Source organism: Sapajus apella, unplaced genomic scaffold (genome assembly GCF_009761245.1).
Source record: "Sapajus apella isolate SASKATOON/1434 unplaced genomic scaffold, GSC_monkey_1.0 scaffold252, whole genome shotgun sequence".
Taxonomy (NCBI): Eukaryota; Metazoa; Chordata; class Mammalia; order Primates; family Cebidae; genus Sapajus; species Sapajus apella.
The window spans coordinates 309661-316385 of NW_022437192.1; the positions used below are offsets into that span (position 1 = coordinate 309661).

General features: G+C 46.0%; 1 pseudogene; it reads left to right on the forward strand.

The window, feature by feature from the left end:
• The first annotated feature begins 4679 nt into the window (after window positions 1-4679).
• Window positions 4680-6256, forward strand: LOC116545263 (annotated as a pseudogene).
• The last annotated feature ends 469 nt before the right edge of the window (window positions 6257-6725 follow it).

The window sequence follows — 6725 nt, forward strand, 5'->3', positions numbered from 1 at the left end:
TTAAAAAGCAGAGTGAGGGTGCCTCGGCGTGTAAGTGGAGAGCTGAAGACCTGACCCTGGCGGTGGGAACACTGGCTGCCACTTCATCCAGGTCAAGCTGGACTCAGAGAATTTCAAGAGCTTGCTGGTTGGGTCAAGAGTGAATCTACGCATGCCGCGCTGCTGATCCTGGGTTTGTAGACATCTTTTTTAACCTGCAAAGAAGCATTTGCCGACGTTCTCTCATGTGTAGCGCTTGCCAACCTTTGGAGGATGTGAAGCCGGCAGAGAAATAAAGCGTCGCCCCTGTGCGCGTCCCTCCCCGCCTGCTAGAATGTTTCTCATGAACGCCCCTCCAGTGCTTGCTCTCCAGTCCAAATGGGAGGGCTTTGGCCTGCCAGGGAGCTTTAGGTTCACCGGCTGCTTCTCGGAGGCTGACGAGGGCGTGGAGAGCGCGGCGGTGAGCGCCAGGGTGCAGATGCTCATCACCACGCTGCAGCGCGACGGGGCTGCTCGGCGCACCAGCGATGAGCTCGTCACGCAGAGGGGCCACAGGGCGGAGGGATGCCACGACGCCAGGCCGGCGGCCAAGCCTCCCCCGCCCCCCTCCCCGTGCACAAGGAGCCGCCCGCCTTGGCTGCCTGTGGTCTTGTGGCTGACGTTGCCCCCATGGGGGAGGAGGAAGCTGCGGACTTTGGCCCATTGGTGCTAGATTCAGACAGTGGTGATTCCGTGGACCGGGACATTGAGGAAGCCTTCCAGGAGTACCTGAAGGCAAAGAGTGGTGCCACACAGCCCGGGTCCGGCAGAGTCCAGCCAGGCACAGCCCAGCAGCCTTCCAGGGCCTCAGGTGGAAGCAGTAGATGTAAGCCAGAACCGGCTCACAGCAGTGCCCCGACTGCCCTGGGTCCCCCAAAACCTGGCTCAGGCTGTGGCCCTGGCAGCCAGGTGGGATCCAGCCAGGACCAGGGCTCCGCCTCCCCGGTCAGCGTGAGCAGCGATGACTCCTTTGAGCAGAGCATCAGGGCGGAAATAGAACAGTTTCTAAAGGAGAAGAGACAGCATGAGACCCAAAAATGTGATGGGTCAGTGGACAAGAAACCAGACCCCAAAGAAAATTCGGCGGCCAAGTTCCTCTTGAAATCCCACCAAGAGCCGGCCGCGAGGGTGGTGCATCGGCAGGGTCTGATGGGCACCCAGAATGAGCTCACCTTCCGCAGACCTCCGCGGTTAGCAAAGATAAACATGCAGCCCAGCTCTTCCACTTTCTCCTGGGGTGGGGGGGGGGGGCAGGCAGGTCGGCCTCTTCAGCCCCCACCTGGGGCTGCCTCTGCAGGGCCAGTTCTTCTCGGCCTTCAGGGAGGCCCAGGCTGGGCCCACCCCTGTCTTTGGAAGCCCACACCTGCTGATGAAGAAGGACGGCGGGCCCTGGCCAAGCAGGAAGGTGCAGCCGGGGCTGAGTTTGCATGATAGGAGGAGCTCCGGCCCGGGGGACAGCTTTTTGTACCTGAGGTATCGGCGAAGGGTCATCAATAGGGATGACCAGGACCAGGACGCCTTGGGCAGTGACGCCAGTGACTTCAGCGACACCTCTGGGGAGGACAGTGGCGGCAGCTCAGTAGTGAAGGTCTAAGCCCTCGAGCTGTGGATTCCGTCCTGGGTTCCGTGCATTTGTGGAAAGCGGCGCAGCCATGCCTGTGTCATGCGTGTGTCATGCCTGTGTTTGATGGTCTGTGGTTATTGGGAGGGGAGCAGGAGTCTGTTATACATACCCCTGTATATACGTACACCAACATGAAACGATGCTTTTATTTAACAGACGCGTCCCGGTAAATATGATTTTCGTAGCTTTTTGTAAATTATTTAAAGTGATGTAAAAAATATTTTTGGAAAATCCTGTTGTTCAGTTTTGTAGGGTGTTCCTAACTGCAGTTTTCTGTGTTCTGCATACAAGCCTTAGATTAGAAAACACTGGCTTCTTACCATCATAGCCAGGTTCCCAGAGACTCTGATGCTTTTTGGTCGGTTGCTGGTGAGAATGTTCGGCGGCGGCTGCAGTGGTAGCCTGAAGGAGGCCGAGCTGCCTTCCTGGGAATCACTCAGATGCCCCAAGGTGTCCGTCGGGAAGCTCCCGGGACAGCACTTTTTATACAGAGGACACCAACCCCCACCTGGCCCCCCGTCCTTGGAGGCCAGAGCACATCTGAAAACTGCAGTCACAGCCCTCGGTTGGAAAAAAGTTTTGAAGCACAATGGCCATCGAACCCGTGACCGCCCTCGTTGCATGTGAAATCCATGCTGATGTAAGTGCAGTGACTCTGCAGCCCAGCCCTGGGCCTGGGTGAGTTCATGTCCAATCTTGTTCAATCACTAGATGATTCTAACATCTAAATAAACCTCTTTTATATGGAATAATAATAATAATAACATGGAGTGAAGAGAACTTACTCTTGACTGTGGGAGGGCACCAAGCCATTCATGAGGTTTCTACCCCCATGACCCAAGCAGCTCCCACTAGGACCCACCTCCAGCACTGGGGATTACCTTTCAACATGAGACTTGGCAAGGACAGATATCCAAACCGTATCAACCAACCACTAAATTACAAATATGCAGAGTAGACACCTAGACCCCCTGCTGAAAATGCAGCAACTGGATATCAATAGAGCGGACACATCAGCTGTAGCCAGCTGCAGAGCTAACAGATTTCAGTTACCAGTTCCAGGAAAATTAACTGCATTCCCTGAGGGGCAGGGGTGGCAGTGATGGGAGAATTGCAATCTTTTTTTTTTTTTTTTTTTTCTCTCTGCTTTGTCCATGTTGAGAAGAGAATTGCAATCTTTGGAGAGATTGTTGTAGATTCCAGACTTTCTAAAATAAAACATATAATGTCCACTTTGTCAAATAGGATCAGACATAGGAAAAAAAGAAAGAAAATAATATGTGACTATCATAAGGAGGGAAATTAAAAATAAATGTGTTCCCAGTGAGCCCTGATACTTAAATTATCACCAAACTCTTTAACACAGCTTTGAAAAATATATGGAAAGAAATGAAGAAAATATTTGAAGGAGACATCATTACTGAAGAGTGAATAGATAGGTAATTGGAGCAGAGAAATGAAAACTATAGAAAATACTAAGTGGAAATTCTCAAACTGAATTAAAAAATAATGACAGTGCTCTGGATGAGGTCAACAGAAGTTTTGAGATGGCAGAATAAAGAATCAGTCAGTGTCCTTAAATATAAACCAATAGAAATTATTTCATCTAAAAATAAAAAACAGTGGGCCGGGCGCGGTGGCTCACACCTGTAATCCCAGCACTTTGGGAGGCCGAGGCGGGTGGATCACAAGGTCAAGAGATCGAGACCATCCTGGTCAACATGGTGAAACCCCGTCTCTACTAAAAATACAAAAAATCAGCTGGGCATGGTGGCACGTGCCTGTAATCCCAGCTACTCAGGAGGCTGAGGCAGGAGAATTGCCTGAACCCAGGAGGCGGAGGCTGCGGTGAGCCGAGATCGCGCCATTGCACTCCAGTCTGGGTAACAAGAGCGAAACTCCATCTCAAAAATAAATAAATAAATAATAAAATAATAAAATAAAAAAAATAAGATTAAAGAAAAGTGGAGAAAACCTCACAAACCCTCAGAAAATATAAAACAGGTAAACAGGTGACCAATTGCATAAGGTAGATTCACTGTGCAATTCCAGGGCAATATGCTGAGCTGAAAAACGGGCCTCAACTAATTCAACAGTGTAAAAGTCATCAGAGTATATTCTCTATTCTCTATGATAATACTAAATTAGAAATTAACACAAAGAAGATATTTTGGAAACACCAACTGTATGGAATGAAACCACATTTCTCTATGTAAATTAAGGGCCAAAGACAAAATCACAAGGAAAGAAAATATTTTGAATTGAATCATCACAAAAACAACATATCCAAGTTTGTGGAATGTAGCTCAAGCATTGCTCTGAGGGAAACATGAGGCTTTAAGTGCTTACATTAGACAGGAAGAAAGAGCCATGGTGGCTTGTACCTGTAATCCCAGCACTTTGGGAGGCTGAGGCAGGCTGATCGCCTGAGGCCAGGAATTCAAGACCAGCTTGGCCAACACGGTGAAACTCTGTCTCTGTTAAAAATATAAAAATTAGCCGGATGTAGTGGTAGGCACCTGTACTCCCAGCTACTTGGGAGGCTGAGGCAGGAGAATTGAACCCAGGAGGCAGAGGTTGCAGTGAGCTAAGATTGCTCCACTGCACTCCAGCCTGGGTGACAGAGCAAGACTGTCTCAAAAAATTAAAATAAATAAATAAATACCTAAAATCAATTCCACTGTAGGAAACCAGAAGAAGAGCAAAATAAACCCAAAGTAAACAAAAAGAAAGAAATCATAAATGAGAAGAATCAAATAAATCAAGAGAGCAGGCAGCAACAGAGAAAACAGAGACAAAATTTGGTTCTTTGTTAAACTGACAAATCTCTAGTTCAATTGACAAGAAAAAAAAAAGGAGAGGACAAAATCACTAGCACCAGGAATGAAAAATGTATTATCACCACAGATCCTACACACATTAAAAGAATAATAAGGCCCCTCCTTCCACACGGCTGGGATCTTGGGCCTGGCAGCAGGGCAGAGACTGTCTGCCTGTAGGCGGGGAGCAGCTGCTTTAGGGGAGGGGGTGAGGGTGTCACCTGAGGATTCTCGCAGCTGAGGGAAGAGGCGAAAAGCTGCTGTTGAGGGGAGTCGGGTTTAACCGCCACCTGGAAGCACGCTTGTTCAGGATCGCGGAGCGGGCTGAGTGAATTCCTAAGAAGAAAATAATGGATTGTATATTAGTTGTTCTCTAAGTGTTTGGACTCAACAGTGTACAAGCTTGTTCAAAAGCCAAAAGAAGATGGCAACTCCTTATGTCCCAGTTCCTATGCCCATAGGAAACACTGCTTCCAGTTTTACAGACAACAGAAATCAAAGAAGTTCTTCTTTTGGCAGTGCCTCAACAAGCTCAAACTCTTCTAAAGGCCAGTTAGAAGACTCAAATATGGGTAATTTTAAACAGACAAGTGTTCCTGATCAAATGGAAAATACTTCATCTGTCTGTAGCAGTTCCCTCATTAGGACTAAATTTACAGGTGCAGCTTCTTCCATTGAGTATTCTACTAGAGGAAGAGAAACTGAAGAACAAAATCCTGAAACCGTGAATTTGGAAGATAGACCATCTACACCTACTATACTGGGTTATGATGTGATGGAAGAAAGAGCTAAATTTACTGTGTATAAAATACTAGTAAAGAAAACCCCAGAAGAAAGCTGGGTAGTTTTCAGAAGATACACTGACTTCTCCAGGCTTAATGACAAATTAAAAGAGATGTTTCCAGGTTTTCAACTAGCACTTCCTCCAAAACGCTGGTTTAAAGATAATTACAATGCCGACTTCTTAGAAGATAGACAATTAGGATTGCAAGCTTTTCTTCAAAACTTAGTAGCTCACAAGGACATTGCCAACTGCCTTGCAGTGGGAGAATTTCTTTGTTTGGATGATCCACCGGTCCATTTGATAGCCTAGAAGAAAGCAGGGCATTTTATGAAACTTTAGAAGATACTAACTACCGCTTACAAAAAGAACTACTTGACAAACAAAAGGAGATGGAACCACTAAAGAAACTGCTTGATGAGAAGCAACTTCATATAGACACTTTAGAGAAAAGATTCAGAACAATGTCTTTAGAGCCTAAAGAATCACTGGACGTGTCAGAAACAGAAGGTGAACAGATCCTAAAGGTGGAGTTCTCTGCACTTGAGGTTGATCACGATGTCCTGGAAGAAGAATCTAGAACTGATAATAAACCATGCTTAAGTTTTAGTGAACCTGAATATTCTGTATCAGAGATAGAAGTAGCAGAAGTGGTGTATGATGCTGAAGAAGACTAATATGCCACAAGCAGTCCCCTCCATTTAGACGATTCAGCAAATTTAAAAGAGTGGCAAATACTATCTTAAAAGAAAAAAACTGTAAAATATACAGAAAGAGCAAGAATGCACATGTATGAAGTTTACATAAAGAAGTTTTTTAAGTTATTGGGATAGGAAATGTATTCACTGCTGCTTTTAATTGTGTTTTGTCCAATTATATTTAATACATCAAAAAAAATCTTGTTAGAATTCTGTTATCAAGGCCCACATTCTTAAATACTGTGCATAAATTATTATGGTGTTTTGCCTATATGTTGCTCCAAACTGCTGTGTATATATTGTATGTGTGTGTTAAATCACCAATTATAGGGCCGGGCGCGGTGGCTCAAGCCTGTAATCCCAGCACTTTGGGAGGCCAAGGCGGGTGGATCACCAGGTCAAGAGATCGAGACCATCCTGGTCAACATGGTGAAACCCCGTCTCTACTAAAAATACAAAAAATTAGCTGGGCATGGTGGTGCGTGCCTGTAATCCCAGCTGCTCAGGAGGCTGAGGCAGGAGAATTGCCTGAACCCAGGAGGCGGAGGTTGCGGTGAGCCAAGATCGTGCCATTGCACTCCAGCCTGGGTAACAAGAGCGAAACTCCGTCAAAAAAAAAAAATCACCAATTATATTAATCAAATGGAAATTAATTGCTTGTTACTATCTGGGTGATATATTCTTCTTTATATCTCTGACATAACATTTTCATTAATGGTTTAAATCAGTGACCATCATAGTAAAGATAGAATTTAGTTGAGTTTTTACTGTTTACATGTTTACCA